Genomic DNA, 25,453 nt, shown 5'->3' with positions numbered 1-25,453 from the left:
CCCGAAACACGCATTCCTCCACAATTATGCCTTTAACCCTCCTTTAACCTGAGCAGTGAGCACGTAAAACCTAACCAGTACTAATATAGCTCGGAAATTTTTTGCATTTGCATCCTCTTTAGGGGTTCGTTTAAATAAAACCTTTCATAGTGGAGCGATTTGAAATGCTTCTTACACACACAAACAGGTCCTACCTTCAATAGTTTAGGCTGCACTTTAAGTTCATTATCTAAATAACTAAACTGTTTTATATGACATATATAGGTAGTTCAAAAAGGTGCAAAATTCATAAATTTATAATAATTCTTACACAAACATCTTACTCAGATCCGGGGCACTCTTCACTAGGCTATAAGGTTGGGAACAATGGGAGCACTCTGCTAAAGAGCCATGTGTAAACGATTATCATAGTTTTTTCCGAACAAGGGACATAAAGTTAGCAAAATAAAATAAAAACCCTCCTAAAATTCATTGGGCGTCACTTTAAATCAAATGGTTGTCATATTTGTATTCAAATTTACGGTTTTTTATCTCGCTAAGGCCATTCGATTCAGACTACAGCTACTATACTATTATAATTATACAAGTGTGCTTAATCGACCATCAACCGCTTGTCAAAAGCACAATGTGCCAGGGCGTCTCAGTCTATTTATAGACGCCTGATTAGTTTAGTGTCTCGATACTGGTATAATGTTTGAGAGATATAATTAAACGCAATTCCGCAGCGGGGACATGTGTGCAAAGTGGGACTAGTGGTGAGTCGTCCCCGGGAATTACTCGTAGGTGCGGGAATGTTCCCGATTAATTCTTATGCTAATAGAGTTATAGTTATAGCTTTATATTTATAGGTTATTCACATCATAATTATGTTACCATCACAATGTTTTAATGTAACTTACTTAAGTAGTTACTAAAAACTAGTATATACGTAGTAGATTTTGCTTAATGATCAATCAACCCCCTGGGTGCCTAGGCATCTCAAATCTCAAGTCTATTTTTAGACTACAGATATGTATAACTTCTCTGACCTGAATTTATAGACGCTAGATTAGTTTAGTGTCTCGATACTGGTGTAATGGTTGAGTGATATAATTAAATGCAATTGCACAGTGGGGATCCGGGATATGTGCCGTGTAAAGTCTGTAAAGTGAGACTAGTGATGAGCCGTGCCCAGGAATTATCACCACATCACCAGTATGGATATGATAGTCGTTATTGTCTACGTGATAGCGTGATAGAACGGCGTCCGTCACTTTCTATCCTACGGTGTTAAAAATTTACAGTTATTTTATCACGTGGATAAAGATGGATAAAGCCATCCATAATACGCCGGCAGGTGCGGAAATATACCCAATTTAAAACGATGGATATAATTCATTCTATAGATACTTACGCATCATATTTTACGATTTCACTATTGTGTGATAAATGAAATCTTTATTTCATCCCTAAAATTTTGCTTCCATATTCCGTCGTATATTAATTAGTAATTCAGTAATATTCCCGAGAATTTGATGACATGACTTCACTAACGGGACTATGTTTGTGTGACCCATTTACAAACGCCCATGGTCTAATAAAACATGGTCTTCTATTCCCAGAGTGACACGGGCCTACGTCACAATAACATTGCCACTTTATTTCAACATAACATGTTACATGGGTACATTATACCTATGGTTAATAAGTTAAAATATTTCTTTATAATTTTATAATTTTCATTTATATGTATTTTATCTTAAATTTTACAATAACACGTCATTTTTAATTATTCGTTAGCAATATCTTCCGATTCACGACAGAAATTTCAGACGTTCGGGTAATTCTGTTTACACTACTGACAACACAGGATAGCGCTGTCACATTTGACAATTCGGATCTAGATAACTTCATGCCCTGACCGTCATCCTTGTCGAACGCGTGTTAATTGTTATTTCCTTCTCGCTCAGTGTCAGCAGTCGCAGTGTTTTCCAAACTTCACGCCGTAAGCTTGGTAATTAATGTGTAACTGTGAATTAGTTTTTCAAACGTTTGTCTTGTATAGATAAATAAAGTTTAATTTAATACATTCGATTTGTTTTATTTTACTATGTTTCTACATGAATAACTTAAAATTAATGCCGTTAACATAATTTTCACCGTTGGTTAAAATTCTCCCACATTTTAAAGTTTGAGAACCTGTAAACAGCATGATGACGTAGGCCCGTGTCAGTTAGGTCATACGCGAATCTCGGAATAGAGTACCAGGCGGAGTATATTATTATACCATGACAAACGCCGTGCGGGTGTAGGTACACTGGCCAATCTAGCATAAATTTAGCCAATATCAAGACATTTCCAGACGTTTAGAAGCCTGAGAGCCTACTGCGAATGCGAACCACTTCGTCCGTTCGATCATCTATTTGCCTCTCTATCTTTCCAATACGCAAGAGCGAAAGAAAGGCAGATGACGAAATTTCGAGTTTCGATTTATAAATAGTATGATTCCCTTCTTGTATCTTTAACATAAATAAAAGATATATTAATATATACTTGTTTACATTTAGGCAATCTTGCTGCCAAAAAGCGAAACATTATAATCGCTAATTGAGGCTCCAACGAATTTATAAACCAATTAAAAAGATTGGTTGCTACGCAGCCTTGGTATTGAATTATTATCAACAAATAGGTAACTTACATTTTAACAATAATGATGTAATACCGTCATTTTTTGTTTCAGTTAAATAACAGCGAGTTACTAGTGTATTCTAAAGTTACTTTAAAAAGCTCGTATCTCGTAACTTTAGTGTTGCTTTACATTGCGGGCATATATAATTTTATTGTATTTCTTTCGCCCGTAGGTATTGACTTTACACACTCTATAAACCTATGTACCATCAGCTGCAAAAGTGCATGGCGACTTTATCAATGAATTCATTCATAATTTTTCCATCCAATTTTGCAGCTCACTGTACAATTGTACATACCTAGTTTAAAATTATTGTTCATAATCTTTCGTACCTACAGACAGGATATTCATATCTCCCACTAAAACCATGAGGTCCGTGTAGCAATAAGTATATATTCCCCTATTGGTTTGGCTGGTATCGTTTCAAAAGGAACATGCACTGGGATATGGAAACCGTTTCAACGCTGCCCAGATGCCCACAACATATCAGAAATAGGTACTGTGAAATCTATAAAGTTGGAATTAACTTTTTTTATATTAAAAGTTGTGGATATTGAGGGTTTAGAGCGAATTGCATTTATATAATAATTTTATGCTACCTATTACCTATCTACTTGGAACAATTTTAGTAGCTACGGAAAACATTTTCTCAACCCGCATTGGGCTGGCCTGTAAAACGTAACCGAAATTCCTTTTGTACAATTTGATGAGGTTTGTGTCCAGCAATAGGGTATTTGACTGTACATATTTAAAATAAATTATTTTACACCATGCAAGAAATAAAGCGCCAGAAGATTAATTGAGAAACGTAGACAGTAGTTATTTTTAGACTCAATTTATATTTTGAAACCCGTATAAAACTATAACCCTTTGACCATTATTTTTTTATAGCAATGAATCGAGAACTTTAACGATACGCACAGCATGAATTATTTTTTTTATGATTTTTGAGTAAGAGAAATATATATATTATTTCGGGGTTTCAGAATTATAAGACGGCAATATGTTTGCCGCTATTAGCCAAGGCAAAGAGAATATATAGATAGTATAGAGGGGTCCTGTCATAGTAAATTTTGTAGTTACAGTAAATTTACTGCCATCTATCGACACACGACCAAAACTCAAAATGAAAACGATACAACGATCAAAAAATTAATATATTTGGATAAATGATTTTATTATTTTTATATCATTTTGACCCATGTTCATTCACTGATACCTACGTGTTAAAATTGTTAAATATGAAACGGTGTCATCACCGCCATCTAGCCGAGGATAGGCCAAAGGTGTATGCGCCATCTGTCCGAGAATGACTTTTTCTTGACTTCCGAGGCACGTTTTTTCCTTAGACTTTATTCATCTTATACGGAGTTACATATGTCTTTGGCCAAGGGCAGTAAGTGACAAGACCGTCATGTCAGTTTGCCGGGGGAACTACGGGTGGCATGAAGTATCTAAAATGAATAAATTAAAAACCAATAGAATGATAAGAACTAATTAAAACCTTTATTTAACTTAAAAAGATATCACTATTCGACAAACTATGCATTCTTGTGGTACACTTTAGGGGTCATCCATTAATTACGTCACACGTTTAGGGGGTGGGAGGGGGTCAAGAAAATGTGACATATTGTGACATGGGGGAGGGGGGAGACACAAACTTTGTGACGTCACTTTAACTTCATCAGTAACCGAAGTTTTTTTTAAATTATTTTATTCGCTGTACATTTAAATAACAAGTTTTTAAAACGATAATCGTTTTTATTCTTTTAATTTTCTTTCCTAAGCAGTTGTGGGTTATAAAATTACTAATATTTATATCGTCAAAAATATTTTGATAAAATATTAATAATACTTAGGTACTTACTTAATTCGATTTGGCGATTTCGTAGAAAAAATGTGACGTCACACTAGGGGGGAGGGGTTTGCCAAATGTGACCAAATGTGACAAGGGGGGGGGAGGGGTCAAAAAACCTAGAAATTCGTGTGACGTAATTAATGGATGACCCCTTACGGAAAAACTACTGCACTGTTGGGTTTGAGATTTAACATAGTAATTTAAATTCATGTCTAGATGTGTTATCAAACATAAAAATATAATTTTATAAACCTAAAAAAAATTAATAAAGTAATAACACTTTGCATTACTACTAGCGCCATCTGTTGGGGAAAATAATGAATTAACATTGGTGCTAATGTTAATTATGTATTTCTCTGACAGATGGCGTTAGTAGTAAATAAATAAATAAATATTGGATAGTCTTATAGAAATTGGCTAAGCCCCACAATAAACTCAAGAAGGCTTGTGTTGTGGGTACTCATACCTATGTGGTGTTTTCAATTTCAATAATGTTGATGGCGCTTACGCCATTAACAACGATGAATGCAAAAGTGGGTTAAATTTTGGATTCAGATCCACCTCGCCTCGCTTGGTTTGATTCCCAATTTAGCAATTAAGTTTCTGTGAATACCTACTAGAACAATAAATCTTGCTGTATATTCACTGCGGAGGTCAATTTACTCGTATATTTTGTGACGCTGATGAACTGATCAATCATGTTGTGTTAGCAAACTTAAAAATCGGGTATTTTCAGTTCGAGAAACAGTTTTGGCGCCATTCATTTATTACGTAAGACGATTTTGGGGTGGAGGGGGGTCGATTTTTTTCTTACAAGGGGAGGGAGGGGATTTTTATAGTTCTTACATAAGATCACAAAGATGCGATTTTTTTTTTATTTATATGTAATTGTGACGTTTAAAATAATAATAATACTTCCACACTCTATGCTATCAAACACGGTGCAGAATTAGCTTAAACGAGCTCAAGTACCTTTTGTACAGCTACAAATAGACATTCATAAAAATATTTTTTTGAAAAAAAAACACTCCAACAAACCAAACGTGTACTCATTTTTTCCTTTAGATTCTTACGTAATATATGGTAATATAGGGAGTGGGAGGGGGAGGGGGTCAGCCTATTCTTATTATTTCTTACATAGGGGAGGGCGGGATCAAAAACTGGCAAAAATGGTCTTACGTAATTAGTAGTGTTACTATTGCTTGGATTGGAACTGCTAAAATAATAAATAAATATAAGCATACTAATATAAACTTCAGTGACTTAGGGCCGATACACGACTGCAACTTGTATGGGAACTGCACGCCGACTGCACGCCAATTGCAACGTCGGCGTGAAGTTCAACAAAATGACGCAGAACCCTGGCAGTTCCTAGTGGAACTCAGGTTTGGTGCAACAAAGGCACATTATGTTTTGGTCATCCGACTCATCTTGATCAGCACTTAGGAGAGTAGTACCCAAGATAGAGCTGATGCTGAAACCTGGCAGTACCTAGTGGAGCTCAAGTTTGGTGCAACATATATATGTCGCAGTAAGATAGATAAAGCCTTTATATAGTTATAACCCTAGGGATATAATTATATGACGTAACATAGTTATATGAATGCGATTCATTACTATCTTACTAGGTATATAACTATAATACGGCTTTAGTTTAGTGATATAGTTATATTACTGGATTAAGTTTAGTGATATAGTTATATTACTGGATTATGTTTAGTGAAATAATTGTAGGTAGGAGTGCAGCGGTGCGGCGGAGGTATAGTTATATCCCTAGGGATATAACTATACCTCCGCCGCACTGCCGCACTCCTAATACCTACAATTACTATCTTACTAGGAATATGATTATAATACGTACTATACGGCATATAACTATATCCCTAGGGATATAACTATACCTCCGCCGCACCGCTGCACTCCTACCTACAATTATTTCACTAAACTTAATCTAGTAATATAACTATATCACTAAACTAAAAACCTATTATAGTTATATACCTAGTAAGATAGTAATGAATCGCTTTCATATAACTATGTTACGTCATATAATTATATCCCTAGGGTTATAACTATATAACGGCTTTATCTATCTTACTGCGACATATAGACACACGCTGTTTTGGATATCCGGATCGTCATGTGATCACTGGGTAGACCAGTACCCAAGATAGCTGATGCTGAACCCTGACAGTACCTAGTGGAGCTCGGGTTTTATACAACATAAGCACACGCTGTTTTGGTCATGCAACTCGTCTTGATGAGTACTTAGGAAAGTAGTAAGTACCCAAGATAGAGTTGATGCTGAACCTTGGCTGTACCTAGTGGAACTCAGGTTTGATGCAACATAGACACATGCTGTTTTGGACATCCGACTCGTCATGAGGAGCACTTGGGAGAGCAGTACCCAAGATAGAGCTGATGCTGAACCCTGGCAGTACCTAGTGGAACTCAGGTTTGATGCAACATAGACACACGCTGTTTTGGACATCGGACTCGTCATGATGGGCACTTGGGAGAGCAGTACCCAAGATAGAGCTGATGCTGAACCCTGGCAGTACCTAGTGGAACTCCGGTTTGTTGCAACATAGGCACACGCTGTTTTGGTCATCCGACTCATCTTGATGAGCACTTAGGAGATAGTACCCAAGATAAAGCTGATGCTGAACCCTGGCTGTACCTAGTGGAACTCAGGCTTAGTGCAACATAGGCACACGCTGATTTGGTCATCTGACACGTCTTAATGAGCACTTAGAAGAGCAGTACCCAAGATAGAGCTGATGCTGAACCCTGGCTGTACCTAGTGGAACTGTGTGTGTGTGTGTTAATGTGCGGAGCAGCGTGACTACCGCCAGTAGGTGTCCAGACGGGATAGGTTTTCGCTCAATTGTGTGGTGGGAAGTGCTGGGGACGCAAAAATAAATTCAAGGACATTGGCTCGCTGACCCAACATTATGTAGGAAAGCCAGTTGGCTTCCTTACAAAAAGTACTGGGCGACCGTGTAGGAGTAGGATGTAATAAGGGCTTATGAAATTGTATTACGTGTGGATGATATTGGCAATTTGATTTTGTCGTCTGGACACGTTTTTAATGGACAAAGTAAAAGCTGTAACAGACAGGCGTACCGGACAGCAACCGGGGCCCGGTTAGTATATTTCTTCCTTGCTCTCACTTATAGCTGCGTTCTTAACGGACTTATTACGTACCCACTCGATCGAATATGAAACAAGCCTCGGATTGGATCAAAGTCGCGGTCCGGTACGTTTAGGTAGAAAAACTCCGCGAGCCCTTACAAAACTCTGCTTTTTGCTAGTTTATTCTACTTATAATAATTTTAATATAGGTATACTATTTTATGTAGGTATTGTATATTATTTCCAAGTACTTAGGTATTGTAATCCCAGCAAAACTGTGGATAGGTTGCTAGCATGTAATTATTTGAATTATTGAATTAAGCTATTGCTCCATATATAAATCAATAACAATAGTAGCCTAACCTACCCTTTCCTTTAATAAACACCAGACACTTAACGGATAGTGGCAAATATACTACCGTCTTAATTTTTTTAAATAATCCAATAACAGATTTTTTTTCTTTAAACTTTATATCGCCAAACTTGTCTCTGAAACTAGAGAATTGTGACTATCGGATAAATCCAGCAAAGAAAATTTTATTTACAAACATTTTTGTTAAAATGTAGGCAATAGTTAATAATCTAAGTTTAGGCCTAAGAATCATCATTTAACAAGGGATGGAATAACGTTTATCAGCTCTCCATTTTTTCGTAGATTGGTACGAGTATATTCTCTTATGCGAACCAAAATTTATATTAACTAACAACACGTTCATTGAGAAAAAAAATAAAATATCTGAGTGGTATGACGGCAAATATCTTGCCGTTACCCACTAAAGGGTTAAGTATAAAGAATAGATCAATTGATGCTAGTATTTCATATAAATTCCATAGTAACAAATGGTTTTGACAGTTCGAAAAAATAAACTGATTTGACTAGTAGTCAAATACCCTATTGGGTCGTACGTTGATTATGATAAAAAAATTTAGAAGCCGTAATAGTTACCTATGGCAGACTCCGTGGGCAGATTGATCAAGTCAAGAGAGCGAAATAATACTAAAATCTGTATAGTATTCTCCAAAACTGGATAGGTATTTAATTACCAACTACGTTCTAAGGTCTCTCTCTATGAAAAACAAACATTCTAAGGTCTCCATGGGAATTTCCACACAAAATGTCCCGTTTTCGTATCGTTCCAGTCCAGACTCTATATTTACGTTCATTCGTAGTTTTATAGCTGCTAACTTTTTTCGATTCTCGGTGGCGAGCTCAATCGACTTTCTAATTGTAATACGGCGACTGAGTAACAAATGGATTAGATTAGCATACTCGTATCTAACAACCTAGACTACTCGTAACTAAAAGTGCAGAGTTTTTCCCAATTAACCGTAAAAATTGCATTATTCAGTATTGGCCAAGAGAATTTAGACTAGAGGGATTGTCATAAGTAAATTATGTACGGCTTGATTCGGAAAATGAATTAGATTTCTACTAGACTTCAACAAGTTACGATACGGATAATTTAAAGATATTTGTAAGATAGATATGTCAAATTTGACGTTTCCGCGATTCTGGAGGTCCTCTTGAACAATTTCGACAAGTTATGACTTAGATATCCAAGTCACATCTAGTCGATATCTAATGTAGATCTATAGTTGATGTCTAAATCGTCTCAAGATCTTGTGATTATCTCGAAATCCGAATAGGCCTGTTAGTCAGTACATTTATTTACTGCCATCTTTCGACACAAACGATCCACCTAACACATTTAGAACGCCATTTGATTTTGATCCTTATTTTTTCACTGATATGTGTTAAATTTGTTAAATGTCAAAAGGTATCGGTATCGCCATTTACTCGACGATAGGCCAAAGGTATGTTGCCATCTTTTCGAGCTATGGCGCCATACCTTTGGCCTACTCTCAAAAAATAAGGATCAAAGACAAATGGCGTTCTATAGTGTTAATTATTTGTGTCGAAAGATGGCAGTAAATGTACTGACTACTACTGACTATATAATTTACTTTGATAATATTCCTCTATTTCAAATTCTCTTTGGTATTGGCTATTTCTTAGCTCGTTTTCACTTTTGAAATACAAAACACTGTACCAATCGTTATGCCTGATAAGGTCTCACGAATATTACGTCGATCTGAATACTGAATCATAATGCGTGGGCCCCAAACAAAGAACAATAACTTTTATCAACACATTATAATGCGTATCTAGTGGTCGATGGCGTTATTAATAGTGGAACTAAGTAGGGCACCCGACAGACGGGAGTGTCTTGAAATAGCTCTGCATTATAAGCACGCGTATAATGTCAGTGTAGTGAAGCTATATATATTACGTATCGCTGGGCTTAAGTGATCATAAACAAATGATTGCGGACAATTATCTCGGACGCGGCGCGGCGCGGGCGCAGCGTAACTCGGTGGCGCTGGCATACTATTTCAGAAAGATGTAAACATGTTTGCATATAACCAGAACATACAACTCTTTAAAGCTTGGGCAGCAGAGGCTGCGTACTCGCAACGTATAATTTTGCGCATTTAAAACAGATGCGTTTTATGACAACTTAATTGACATTTTGACCCAGTATTTTCTGAGCAGACTGTTGATTGCGATTGCTTCTCGTATTATTGACAGCTTTACAAATTGTAGTCATATTCAAGATTGCTATTTTTAGTTATTCTATTGCACCTATCAGCATTTATGAGTCGTAAAATTTGCTAGTGCTATTATTACAGTGAAATAAGAGGTTATCCTTTAGGTATCTATTAGTGATCTTTACGGCACATACCTACTCCACATCCTTTCTAATTGCCTCTTGAAATACCTGCCTTATACAGATGCTTTCTGTATGCAGCTTCATAAAGTTTTCTTAGCCGAAAGAGCGCGAAGCTATCCAGTTATTGGAATTGTTTCAAAATGGCGAATCCATAAGGGTATTTGGAGGTCTATAGCTCACAGAAAAGGTTATTTGCTCTCTTTTAGACCCATAACTACCTACTACCTACTAATAACATTCGTAGAAAAGCACTGCCTACAGTATGGACTGCACATATATGCATTATATCGTATGTGGGTGTGTATGTATGTATACATCTCTAGCGCCCACGCCAGCACCATGCCTCTTTGTTTGAAAACATAAGTGGTTACTCGGACTTCCTTGCACTGTGGATGCGGATTCGACTTACAGTTATTATCTGTGGATCGAGTTAAGACATACACTAGACTAGCTAGACATAAGATTGCCACTATACTCGGCCCCTCGATCCCTGGCCTTATCCAATCTCCTCCCGCAACCTTCACCAGATCGCTAGTAGATCTAATGGGAAGCACCCATTAGATGGACTCATAATTTTAGTTCTACGAGATCGCTGTTTCAAAACATCTCGTTCGAATGATACCTATATACTTATGTCCTGTTGCTACTGCCATGCCATTTCAATAGGGAATATTACGCAAAACTGCGTACTTGCGTAGAAGGCGTCGCTAGCACAATCACGGGGCCTGCCGCGAAACACGAAAATCGAAACTCGGTTTCTGCCTCTCTATCACTCTTGCCTATTCTATCGATCGAAACAAACCGCCTTGACGCATCAATGTCAAATGTTTAAGGGTTAGTATGTTTAAGTTACTTTATGGTTTACTATGTGCACTAGTGCTGCACTCTGGCGGCAGAACATTGCAGCAATACTCCCTATTCGGTAATTAACAAGCAACGTCCGTCGGTTCTGCAGAGGATTTATCTCGAGAAAAGCTCACTTGAGTTATAAATGTTTTGTAAAAAGGCTGACATGGACTCTGGCCGTCAGCGCAGCGTCACTGAATCACAGGCCACGGACGCGGGCAAGGACGTTGACCTCAACCTTGGACCGGCCAATTAATTCCAACTATACCGGTCGCTAAAATTAAATTATGTTGGGCTACATCCGGATAACAGCATCTAGCAAAACATTTCAAAAGATATTACATTTTTACATTTAAGCGACCTCGCAAGCATTTTTAGGATGCACAATGTATTTATATTAGTTACTACACTTACTACACATCAACATGTTTTAGCGAAAGTAAATCGTAAATAAATAAATATAAAATGAACTAATATGAAATACTCATTGATCTTGTTGTCTTATTAATTTGTATGTAGTTACTATTAGCTAATAAAGATACTTGGTTTTAATCAGTAATAGTGGATTTTTCTTTAATTAAATACATGTCAAGCAGTTTACCCATATGAAAAAGTTATATCTTTTTCAGAAATACTACTACATGTTGCCTGATCATTTGGGTGCATTTCAACGGCGATTTACGACGAAGGGTCTTAAACGTGTTTACAATATTTTAACACAATTCATGGATTCCAACAATAAATGATTAATTCTCCTCCACTTAACTCTTTTCCGCGTGCATCCTAAAATAATCGAGTTCTTTCGGCTAACGGACTAACCCAACCGTCTCAAGAAATGACTTAGTCGAAAACATCTTACACATAAGTACAAAAAAAAAAAAATATCTGATCATCCAATTTATAAAATGACATATTATTGGCATCTTATTATAGGTTTTTTTTTAATATAAAAAAGGCTGTTTTACAATATAGGTCCCATTGTCCTGTTCCACGATCTACCTAGGGAGCTACCGGTAACAATGTGTTAAACGAAGTTGTTTTTTTAGACCGAACGCTGCGCTCCATCGCGTCGGTCGCGCCGCGTACAATTTTACTATACTATGAACTCAGGATAATGACCTGGCCGTATTCTCAACACTGAGCAAAAGTTTCACATTGAAACCAGTATAACTGACCTTGAGATACTTAATAAGCTGCGCTTGTGTAGATCGTACTTTATATCGGTGCGCTTGAGTCGAACTAGCGCCAGCGCACGGGAACACGAGCTGCGCCAGAGTGCCCAGAGTTGCGCCGAGCATTGCGCTCACAATGCCAGTGCGTAACCCACAAGACAAGTACTACACCATTCAAAGACATCCTTGTACAGTTAGTCCGAGTAAGGCGCTGTACGTATCGCGCCTGCATTACACCGCCACGGCTGCTGAAGTGGTGGAGTATGTACACCAGAAGACCGGCTACACGCTGAGGGTGTTCCAGCTTCGATCGCGCCACTACGTGCACTTCAACTCTTTTGTGGTGCGCGTGCCGCGACCGCTGCAGGGAACCATCGAGTGCGTCGACTTCTGGCCGAAAGGTGTCGTGTTTCGGAGGTTCCGGGGCAAACTTCCGAATCCGACACAAGAGCAGCCGATGCAACGGAGCCACGCCGTTTTGTCGACTAAATAGTGTTTAGTTTTAAGTTTATAAAATACATATGTATGTTAGTCTGTAAGGTATTTGTAATATGGGCCTTGTTGCCTGAATTAAATTTCTAAATAAATAAAATAAATAAAATAAATAAAATAAATAAAATAAATAAAATAAATAAAATAAATAAAATAAATAAAATAAATAAAATAAATAAAATAAATAAAATAAATAAAATAAATAAAATAAATAAAATAAATAAAATAAATAAAATAAATAAAATAAATAAAATAAATAAAATAAATAAAATAAATAAAATAAATAAAATAAATAAAATAAATAAAATAAATAAAATAAATAAAATAAATAAAATAAATAAATAAAAATAAATGACCGCCAATACCTAACCAAATTGTTTTGGCAGGTATACGAATGTGCGAACGTGGTGCGTTCGCCGTATTGTTTGTCTCTACATATTTTGACAAAATGTTCAAATCACAACAACCGATATATGTAGCATAATAGTGTGAAACGTATATGATACGCTAGTACTTAGTTTTAATGTAATGAATAGTATTCCTACAAATTATGTCATTTCTAGATATGATAACGGCAACCAATGATGACACATTTAAGAGAAATCTTGGAGTATTTTCATATTTCACTGATACCCGTAAAATTTCCACTGTTTTGCGCGTTACAAGTTGAATGTCCTATACGTATTTTATATCTTCGACGTGTTTAATGATACTGCAATTGGTTTCAACATAATTAAACACAACAGTAGGTAATGCGCCATTTTTTTAAAGTAGAGAGAAATTAATGAAACGTTAAATAGAGTTTAAAAATTGATGTTAAATACTCATTTTACAGCATTCAGGGTTTACATTCCCATTATTGGTGCCACGTTAATTATAGGGGTGTGTACTATACCTATAATTTTGACGTAAAATCACAGGAAAATTCCTTATCCGATTTGCACAAATCGAACCTTATAGTCATAGGTATATGTTTCAGAGACAACTTTATATAATCAAGATATCCTATGGGCTTTAGTACATTTAGTTATCAGACTAGATAATTTCCGATACCAACAACAACAGGATAGCGGACATCCTTTTAATATACCTACAAGGATATTGGGGTTTGGGGTTATTCCTTGAAAAACTATGTAAACACAGGAAAACCTAGATGAAGTCATCCAACCATTTAATAACGATTTCCTGACCGCAGGCTATTTATTGCTTTAGTAGTAAAGTTAGGACTTACGAGTTACTCAACTCGGAGTAAATAAGTACTTTGGCTTGCGGATATTCTCAGTTTACTTAGTTTAAATAGTTGTTACTTTTGTTTAGGTATAGGTATAAGACTTTACATAATATCTGCTCTAACAATTCACTAAAGCAGGCCACTGACGAGCCTTCCAAATGGATGCCATTACAATGGATTCATCCAAATGGACGGCATCCTAATATTAAAAATTGTACGTTTTTGACATTCACGGACCGATTTTGGATTGCAGCCACGCTATTTGGACTGTTGGAAGGCTCGTCAGTGGCCACCTTAACAGCTAAACTTTAAAAACCGGGCTAGAGATACCAAGTGAAGCAAGTATATTGATTATTGAGTATAGGTATACTACCTAATTATTATAATTAATATATAAGTAACTGCATAATTAACTGCACCTTTACGAAAACTCCTTACGGATTTAAGTTTTCTTTAGCAGACTAAATCCGTTTACATATATGTAAAAAAAGCTACCTTTCAACCTCGTTATCGTACTTTATTACGTAAGATAATCAACTCAGGATAATACCTACATCAATGTGTGGTTGTACCCTTTGTACCTTTTATAGGTAATTAGCCTTCTTTGCTAGACCAGGTTGCATTTATAAATTGTACATAAAATAAGAAGCGATTTTGAAAAATTCAAACCCCCTTAGGGTTAAATAGGGGTTGAACGTATGGCGATGGCGTTCAAAAAGGTATCATATTAAAATAAAAGATAAACAATTTCAGCGTTTTTGGAAATTCATCCCCTAAGGGAGTTAAAAACGGGATGAAATGTGTGGATCTAGTTTTATTTTAATTTAGGATCTTGAAACTTCGTGAAAAGTTATTATGTATAATAAAATTGAAAAACGTAATTTCAGTGTTTTTGAAAAATCATCCCCTAATAGGGTTAAAAAAGGGGTTTAAAGTTTGTAACGGGAACGATTTGAATAGGGACTTGAAATTAGTAGGAAGAGAAAATATTAGAAAATACAAAAAAATACCATTTTAGTGCTTTTGAAACTTCAACCCCCAATAGGGTTAAAAAGGGGTTGAAAGTGTGTTTCGGGAAATAAATCCACATGGACGAAGTAATGTATAATGCATTAATAAAAATAAAGAAATCAGAAGTATCAGAACCTAATGCGAGATAGATATTACTCAAACAGCATTAGTAGGTAGATAATATGAATGGCAAATTCCTCAGCCCACTTACTGGCCTGAATGATTTCGACATTCTTGGCGCGGCTCCGATAATCCGAGAAAAAAATAAACGAGCCAACAACGTAAATACACTCGGAGCGCACAGTGGCACGGAAAATAAATCAAGACGATATGGTGCTCGGGATAACGTATTTTTACGCAACAGGCTTTGTTTATTTTATAGTTATAGTAATGTCTGCGCAGACGGCTGGTTATTCAACCGGGCGCATTCCGCGACGGCTCCACTTTTTGCTCGCGCGCCGAACCGTCCTCGCCGAGAAAAACGACCAATTAGAGCTTTTACGGCGACGGAATTAACGTCGCCCATTGTCCGCCACCGCTCTAGCTCGCGATCACTACAGCCGGATTTATCTCGAGAAAAATTACCCTCGCAATCAACAAACAAAAAAGTCCATTCCTACACGGAGCATTATGCACAACTTGTGTTCGTTTATCTCGAAATAGACGTTTCTCGGTCTGCAACGAGACCGATGTGATTGTGAGGTAATAGCGCTGGCGCCGCCGAGGCGTCCACTGCCATTGTTCGCTCCGGCGGCGACACTTCCACTCAAAACGAACACCCAAAGCTCCACGGACTCTTACATGCTTCAGACAATGCCACCCCTTGCCAGTCAAAAAAAACATTGTTTAATGACGTATTTCAATTTACTATACGATGAAATACATACCTGCATTCCCCGTGCAAGTATCTAACTTTGGACTATTTACGAGTCACAACGACTCGTTTTAATCTCGAGGCCTAGTGTCGGACAATGTAGTATCAATAAAAAATAAAAGAGATCGTTTTTATGGGTGTACGTGGAGCACCGACGGCACCGACGCCAATAAAACCGATCAACAGCCGGACAAAAAGTCCTCGCCTGGCCTGCGCCGACATTATTTACATTTTTCCTACTCTATAGCAAAGTGGTGTCGAATTACTATCTCGGAATGTTTAGTAGGCATGCCTGGGAGAGCGATCGTTTCAAATTACCTCATACAACTTACTGCTTTATGGTTTGGAGTAAATCATTTACATACCTTCTGTTTGTGTTTGTTTGTATGTTCGCGATAAACTCAAAAACTAATAAACGGATTTTCATGCGGTTCTCACCTGTCAATAGAGTGATTCTTGATGAAGGTTTAGTTTAGGTGTATAATTTGTTAACTCGTGGGAAACTGGGGCTAGTAAGAAATAGTTCACATATCAATTCTTTGAAATTCAACTAATGGTTCATCCATTGAGTTGTAAGTTTTTAAGGACTTCCACGTGGATAAAGGCGCAAGCGGAGTTTAGTTTTTTTGTAAAGCGAAGTGCAGTTTTGACTTAGACCGAACTCAAGACCTTAAATTAAAACGACCAAAACCTTTGATAAGAAGCACGAGGTGAGCCCTCTTAGGATAATTATTTTTCCTGGAAAAAGCTATGGCTCACTCGTTCACGGCGTGAACATTATTCGATTCTTCTCCTATATATGACATTCTTCATGGTCAAATGCTTCAAATATTATAAATATCTGATCAAAATCTTTTTCTTTCTTACGGACTATTATGTTTTCCTTATGCGGTTCTTATAAATGATGGTGCTATAAATGGGTTTAGTTTCTCGTATCAAAGAATCTCTTAAAATCAAATCTAGACGTAAAATGTACTCTTAAGCGAACAATACGGGTTAATAAAGAACGATAAAAATTCAAATTATTGTATTGATATTATAAGCTAGATAGCTTATAATATGAATGCAATAATTTGAATTGTTATCAAGTTTTTATCAGTTCAAGTTAGTTATTAATAGTAGATTGTTAACCAAGGGTTGAAAGGCACCCATTTCTGTCGAGGTAGTTTGGCGCTCGAACGCAGTGCTCAGAGCGCCAATAGTCCGAGACGGAAATGGTGCCTTTCACCCGAGTTAAACACTCTACTTTTCATATCGAATGCGAGGAAACCAAACAAGACAAGGCAATTTCGCAAAATCAGTAATTGAAGTTCCTAATAGACCATGATTTTTTTCCTTAGGACTTACTTGCAATCGGAGACTTTACATGTGTGAAGATTAATAACCCCTAGCGAAAATCATTTAGATTGCAATATTTACGAAAACACAATTTTTTTAACAAACTGCAGTAATTTTAAAATTATTTGTTCATTATAATATGAAAATCAGCATCATTACTTTTTAATTTTATACTTTTTCGTTCTAAAAGCCGCAACAGACTACCGGACCGCACGGCGACCTTGGTGCGCCGCACCACGTAATAACGTAATAAAAGTATTTTAAATATTAAATAACAATTTAATGAATAATATAAGACATTTTTATCTTGTATTTTATTTTATTTTCATGAATATAGTGCTAAATAACTTTAAAAACCAATTTAATATCGTACAAACGTTTAACTGTGGCTGTATAAGATTCTGCCTTTGCTCATTTACGCAAGTGTAAGGTTTAAAAAAAATATTTTTGGTGTATTGCTTTTGGTTCCACATCATTTTTTTATAAAAAAAGGATCAACGTGGGATTAGTAAAATTAAACAATTACTTACCAAATGTTCCAGGCGAGGAAATAAAGACACTATTTTTCCATTTTGTTTCCACCCAGTTGTACGTGGGACGGGGACGCAGAGGAGTACACCACTTTTCTGCGCTAGAGCATAAACGTATCACTTTCTGCGCACCTTTTAGAACAACAACGACCCACTTTCAGAGCATGAGATATGAAAATGTTATTTTATTATAAATTTAGTTCCGTATCTGTCTAATAATCAATACAGATAGTCTAAATGAATCGCCCCTTATTAATTTAATTACTTATATAAAATCCAAAATTAAAATATGTAGGTACATACATACCTATTTACCAAAATAAAAATGAAATAAACAGCAACTCTAGGTACATTGTTGCCGTTGTTGGTAATTAACATAAAATAAAAAAATGAGGAAAACCTGCCACAAGACAGTTTATCATATCACACAGAAGGCCTCCTACGGAGCCTCACTTTTTTTATCACTCTTAAATAACAAGACATTGTGTTTGGGAAAGGCCCTTTTTTTCTAGACAGACGTTAGCAAAAAATGATACCTGTGACGTGACGAAGACCTGTTTCTAACGAAATACTACGTTACGTTCGCACATAAAAAAACGTCAATAGTTTACTATTGGAGGTGGCGCTTAGATAGATATGAAAAGGGCGAGAAGTGTACCGAATGAGTTTGCTATTGAATAGCGTGCAATAAACCATGCTCAACAGTTGAATACCATCTCGAGTGGGGCCCTAATTATCATTGGTTACCTGAGATGTTCCCGGTATCGCATAATACCGATCCGGCGACAATGGTGCAGTCGAGTGGGTGTGCCGAAACGATCTCGAGTGCTATCAATACCCGCTACAATGGTATCTAGGTGGATACGTTTAATTTGTATTGAAGCACATTAAGATTCCTATCGGCAAATTAAATTACAGCCATTACTACTGAACTATATCGAGCTTTGATTGAAGCTCGAACTAATGTTTTTCGATTGTAGGTTCTGATAGTTAACCAAGTGTTATAATTTACGCGATAAAGATTTGCTGAGATTGTAGAGACGTAGAGTTAGGTATATACGAGATCTTTAGATATGTAAAATCCCAAAAACTAATTATGGAATATGTATTTGTTTATACCTATATATGTAAATATTAATTACTATTTATTTATATTTGTATTTAGTCTTAGTTAGTTTTCTGCACACAACATTTTTCATATTTTAAGTTCAAGTTTAGTTTAAGGTATAGTCATAGGGTGTCTTAAGCCTATCGTGCTAGGTAAGACTTTTATTTCTAGTTACCTACACATTAAACCGCGACCTTGATAATAGGGAGGAAAGAAAAACATATTTCTGAATACCTAAAAAAAAAATATCCATGTAAATAAAACCGTGAGAAATATATCAGTAGCAAACAAATTACTCATACTACTCTACAGAAACGACTACAAAAAATAATGCTTAGATGACATTTGCGGAGTGTTCTCACACCAACATTCATTAAAGTCAGCGGGACAAAGGCATATTGTGCCCATGTGTGCCTGCCCTTCACGGCCGATTGTCCACACATTGTGTCCAAATTTTACAGAAAAACCGTCAAAAGACTACCCCGACTTTTGCACTTCATCAAAAGTAAATTTATCCCGAAATAATACAGTGCCAACCTGCTCTATTGTCGCCCCCGACAATGGGAAGAAAAAACCAGACGGTCGGTGTCTTGCCGACCCATTGTGAGACGAACAAGGATTATTGTTTTTAAGTGAGCTTTAGGTTTTTTTTCAAGTGGGTTTAAATTTTGAATTAGTTGCCGATTTATTGTATTGTTTGGGTTTACCAAATTCTTATTAGGTACTTATAAATTACTTTGTTGTTTAAATTTTTGCACAGGTCAAATTGGTCAGCCAATCAGTACCTTATGTAATTCGACCTAATAAGCGTGGCAGTGGCTTTAGCTAAAATAAAAGAAGAGCTACGTTCTGGATAGAGGGATCTGTATTAGAACTTTGAACTTCCCTTGGGGGTACTTCCCTTTGAACTTCCCGTGCAGTAGACAATAATTATTGAATTGAGTAGTAAGAGTAGGTACTCGAATAATCCGTATCAATAGGTGTGGTGCCTACCTGTATGAGACAGATAACTCCGTATCAATGCTATATTTCTGGAGTGCTCGGTAGTAATTAGGTACAATATTTTCCACTTACCCATTGCTAACATTTCATCGGCTAACTTCTTCACTATGATGTTCATGTTCGTGTAATTTGTATATCAACTGTAGATTATAAATCGGCACTCAGTTTTGTCTTGTGGCGTACTTTGGAAGCACCATTAGGTACTAATACATAAATAAAAGGTCATTGTACTAATACTACTAATTGTACTATCGGTATTGCAGATGTTTACTGTTGCATAACCACATTTTTCATAAAACCTCTCACAATCTGTAGATTCTTGAGGCGATTCTGATTGCAATGTCTCACGATAACGATAACAATTTTTTGATTCTTAATTATTTTTGTTATGTTTGTAAATAAACATGTCATGTCACTTTAATAATGTCAAAGTCCATGTGTAACTGATGTCATCATTTTAAGAAAGTCTAACATTACAAAGGAAAGATTCATGCTGATTTAAACTTTCACGATTATTAAACATTATCAAACTGCACAACGGGACTTAATCGCGTATTTAAGTTTTAAGATTTACCTCCGACGTTTCGAGGACGGCGTTGTCCCCGTGGTCTCGGAGAAGACTTAAATACGCGATTAAGTCCCGTTGTGCAGTTTGATAAGATTCATGCTGTTCAATGAGGATGTATTACCTTAGAGGTGCATTTGATTGAATTTGGATTGAATACAGGCTGCTCCAAAGCAATTAATTAATTGTAATTTATTAATTTCATCGTAGCTACAGTGCTGACTGTTATGATACTTTGTATAATGGTTCGAGATACCCTAATCGATATGTGCCTAGAGATGGGTAGGGGTGAGTAAATACTGAGTATATATTGAGTAATACTGAGTAAATACTGAGTATTTACTCGGTATTTACTCAAAGTACCCGATAAATACCCGTATTTACTCATTTAGGTGGGTAAAAACGATTGCTTATAAAATATTCAAAAAGCGAGATTTAAGAACAAAATTGTCTCTTATTGAAGAGTGCTAACGTGTATTAACAATATCTATAAAATAAAAAGCATTGAGGACGCTTAATTTTGGAAAAAAGGTAATTATCAGTGAGAGGCAAATTGTGATAATGCATAGTTAAAAATTTTGTTTTAAATAAGAAGGTATTTACTTCAAAAATATGGTACTTAAATTCTATCGATGTTATAGATAACTGCATGTCGCGCAAAAGTGCGTATTTACGCGGCACTTAAGACCTTTTATTAAGGGTTTTTTAAAGATAACTCAAAAATGGCTCAACCGATGATGTTCCAAATATTGTTTTTTGTACTCTATTATACGGCTAATCACTCGATATGTTTTCATAATTTTTCTGAACTTTGGTTCTAAAGTTATAGAGAGATAAACATTATTTTGGCCTTTCGAAACGGTTTTTTCCCAAAAATATTCAATTTATCCAAAAATGTTCTTAGAAACATTCCAGTTATTTTTAAAGACCCATTTAATGATGTGCAACACGTTGGTGGTTTCTGAAATTTTATTTTGTGACAATTAGTTACATGTATGGAGTGCCCCTTTTAAAAATACATTTCTTACAATTTTGAGTACTTAATCCAGAAGCGGCTTACAAAATACTCGTATATTTCAAATTTGTATGCCCCTTTCAGCACTCTAAATAATTTATACCCACCAATTTGGGTATAAACGAGTAAATACGGGTAAATTGAGTAAATACTGAGTATTTACTCGGTATTTACCCGTGAGTATTTACTCACTACCCATCTCTATATGTGCCTACTTACAATTAAATGTCAATTCTGCCAGCCAACATTAGGGAAGAACTTAAACTTTGCATTAAAACTTGCACTCTTGTGGATAAAATGCAAATTTCTCATCAGTTTTTGAAAAATAAGGAGATGGTGCTGCTGCTTTACGAGCTGGTGTGGTGAAAAATACACTGTTACTGTGTGAGAAAGATGTTCTCGTTTTAGTAATATATTAATCCAATCGAATAAATTAAATACATCCAATGGTCAATACCACCGCTGTAATAAAATAACCTAGGATGTTTACCAATAATAAACTTGCTTACCTATGATCTTCATTTGTTTTGTACTCATTTTTTTAGCGCATAGTACCGCCATCTATGAGAATGTGGTGCAACCATGTTATACTCTACGTAAAGAGACAGCAAAGAACGTGAACGTAACAGATTGTACGTTCAATGCCGTTATATTTCACACTGTCGCTACTAGATGGAGCAGTCTGTGTAATAATTAATTTTCTTAGTCATAATTTATTCACTGTTTTAATTTTTATTCAAGTCTTTGTCTACACTCTGAATCAATCAAATTAGGTAGTTTTAAAACTTTTGAATTTCTTGTGATACAGTCAAGTCATGAAAAAGTCAAGCGTTAGCGTTACTTAATATCAAAGAGAATAAATAGTATAGAGGATTACTGTCATAGTAAATTTTGTAGTCACAGTAAATTTCCTGCCATCTATCGACACACGATTAAAACTAAAATTAAAAACGTATAAAAATATCAAAATTATAATATAAATATGGATAAATGTTTTTTATTTTATTTATTATTTGTATATGACTTTGACCCGTGTTCTTTCACTGATATGCGTTACAAGTGTTAAATATCAAACGGTGTCAACGCCATCTAGCCGAGTATAGGCTAAATGTGTGGCGCCATCTATTCGAGAATGACTTTTGCTTGATTTCCGAGGCACGTTTTTTCCTTAGACTTTTCCTATCTTATACGGAGTTACATATATCTTTGCTTAATATCAAAGACACATGGACATATATATTACTTCGTAAGGACGCGACATACGGGCACTACGAAAGGGGCCAGTTTATGGGTGTGAAAATCGCATTTATTCACACCAGCGCGCTGAGTCGGGAGCCGCGCGGCGCAATGTGAAGTTGTGGCGTAATGCATTTTACAATTCAAAAAAATGTCTAGGTGTGTTGTGAATGTTGTGATAGGGTCTCAAAACTGTTACAGAAAAATCTAATAAATTGATGAGTTTTCATTTTATCGGTAAGTAATTACAGATTACATTGATTTCTTGCTTAAAACAAATTTTAAGAGATCATTATTTCGTTATTGCGCGTGCGGCCATGATGGCCTTGTACGCGCGCCGTCCAAAGACACATTATAAAATAGACTGCGCTCTCGTCTCCGGCGAGCGTGCCGAACGAGACGGCCCGAAAGGGAGACTTCTGCTACCACATTTATTATGAAGAGTGTCTATTTTGTGGGTTATGACGTGCTGGTTAAGTAACTTAAGAATTTTGCCTTTAATAATAATATTTTTCTAAATGTTGTCATTCAGAAAATATAAAGCTTCTTTGGTTGTTGAATATTTTGTACGTGCTTAAAAAATATAATGTATCTATTTTAACATATTTTATATATTTGAACTCCCACTTATTGCAACTTAATATTATATCAACTGAGTTAATAAACTGGCACGGCAGAATTCGTAATTATGACATTTATATTAATAAAAAGGCGCATGCCTTGTTTAGCTGTCGCAACAATAGCAACATCCATTCAATTGTCACTTCGTCGTTGCCCTAAAGAAAAGAAAGGGACACCGCTCTCCCTCGAGGTATTTTGTTCGGCGCGACGCGAGTATGCAGTCTATTTTAACACATGTCTCTGACTTGGCCGGTAGTACGCATACTATACAACAGATGGCGCCTGTGTTGCTTAACGAGAATGTTCAGTCGGATTTGTATGAACGCGCTTATCCCTAGTTGATATCGTTGCAAAGACATATATAATTATAACATATGTCAAAAATTGGGGAATAAGTAGAACAACGATATTAAAATACTGATTTATACAAAAATTAATTGCTTTATATTAAAACACAATTCCCCTAATGACGCCGCCACTGGACGGTCGACGCAGTGTTAAAAGATTTTTATCCTCTACACTACACCATTTGCCTCATCATTTAACTATGGTAGATGCTACTGGCGCAGTGCTAACCTTGTTTACTCCGAGCTAGTCTCCTTCTGGTTTTACTTATTTTACTCGACATTGTCTACGGTCAAATAGGTACAATACTATAGTTCGTTTTTTTAGCATTAGAAAGAAGGTAAACAATCTTGACGTGTCTTTTTATTAAAAAATATTGAAAAACGCTTTAAAAAATTAGTTTTTATTACTTATGAAAGCAAAAGAATGTAAAAGATCTTATATGATTTATAATTCTAACATATTTGATGTGACCTATTTTTCAATGGTGATTTTTAATAAAAATACATGTCAAGCTCGCTTACCTTCTTTTTAATGCTAAAGTAAACGAACATTAACATTAAAAAATTAGAGAAATAGAGCAGCCTCTATATTGTTTGCTATAGAGTAGGGCCTTTGCCAGAGGTAGGTAGACAAAAACCAACAAATGTTTCAGAATGTATTCAATGCTTCTTGTCTATCTGACACTCAGTTTGACAGTCAGTACCAGTATATATAAGTTACTCTATGGTCAGTACTAATAGCCATAATCATGACCAAACCATAACTCGACATTAATAAAATGATAAAAATATATTCGACTATAACTAACAAAAAAATATAATTATTAATCAGGTTATTACTTCGTATAATATTAACCATGCCTTTCCACAAGAGTTGTTACACGTCCCGAAGTTCTGGATATAAATACCGCACTTTATCCACTAGCACAGGACCGGATCAGAAGAAGAAAAGGTCCAGCGTCGGCAGCGGCAACGGCCAGCAACAGGTTGTAAGTATTATAGACCAAAAATTCATCAATTTACGCAACGACATTTCGTGTTTAATAAGCAAAGAAATTGAAGACACCGATCTGTCCCGTCAGTTTATACATGAGAAGTTCGAAAAAATAGAGGCTAAAGTCAATTCAATCGTTGAGTTGAGAGACAACGTGCTGTCGATGCGTCAGACTCTGAACGCAGCTGAGAATTCTTTGAGAGATTTATATCAGAGGGTGCAGAGGATTGGAGTTATGAATGAAATTAACAGTGTCAAGAGCAGAAAGAGTCCCCGGCCTCAGCGGGCGCTGATCGAGGAAGAACTCGAGCAGGAGATACGTAGTTCAGTGATGATCTTGGCTCCACGTGCCCTACCACCTGTTTGGGCTTAATGATGATGTGAAGACAATCCCTTGTACGACTCGGGCACTAGTTGAAGTCAAGGTTGTTTTCTATTTTATTAGAAGGTAAAACCACCATGCTTTTGTCACTTGAAATACTTGAAGCTGTTAAATGTGAAGCAAACCGGTCATTGTTAATATGAAATGATTATGTTGCCGTAGGAAATTTGTATGAGCTCCAACAGGAGCCCCTACCAAAAATCAAAAAATAATGTGTACCTATTAAACTTAGTTAAAGGAAACATAGGATGAACGTTGAACCTCATTCTGAATTCTGCTATGTAAAGATGACACTG

The 25,453-nt window shown here is 36.1% G+C and overlaps 2 long non-coding RNA genes across 2 annotated transcripts in view; both read right to left on the bottom strand.

Moving 5' to 3' along the window:
• LOC134795812 (uncharacterized) overlaps nt 1-20,389 on the bottom strand; it is a 38,510-nt gene extending 18,121 nt beyond the window's left edge. Inside the window, exon 1 of the long non-coding RNA XR_010144863.1 lies at nt 20,070-20,389. This is a non-coding gene — a long non-coding RNA (uncharacterized LOC134795812). The remainder of the gene's footprint in view (nt 1-20,069) is intronic.
• The window catches only part of LOC134795579 (uncharacterized), a 265,880-nt gene that overhangs the window by 224,118 nt on the left and 16,309 nt on the right, over nt 1-25,453 (bottom strand). The gene's annotated exons all lie outside the window — the stretch shown is intronic.

The sequence above is a fragment of the Cydia splendana genome, chromosome 12 (genome assembly GCF_910591565.1).
Source record: "Cydia splendana chromosome 12, ilCydSple1.2, whole genome shotgun sequence".
Taxonomy (NCBI): domain Eukaryota; kingdom Metazoa; phylum Arthropoda; class Insecta; order Lepidoptera; family Tortricidae; genus Cydia; species Cydia splendana.
This window is presented reverse-complemented; position numbering and strand designations above follow the sequence as displayed.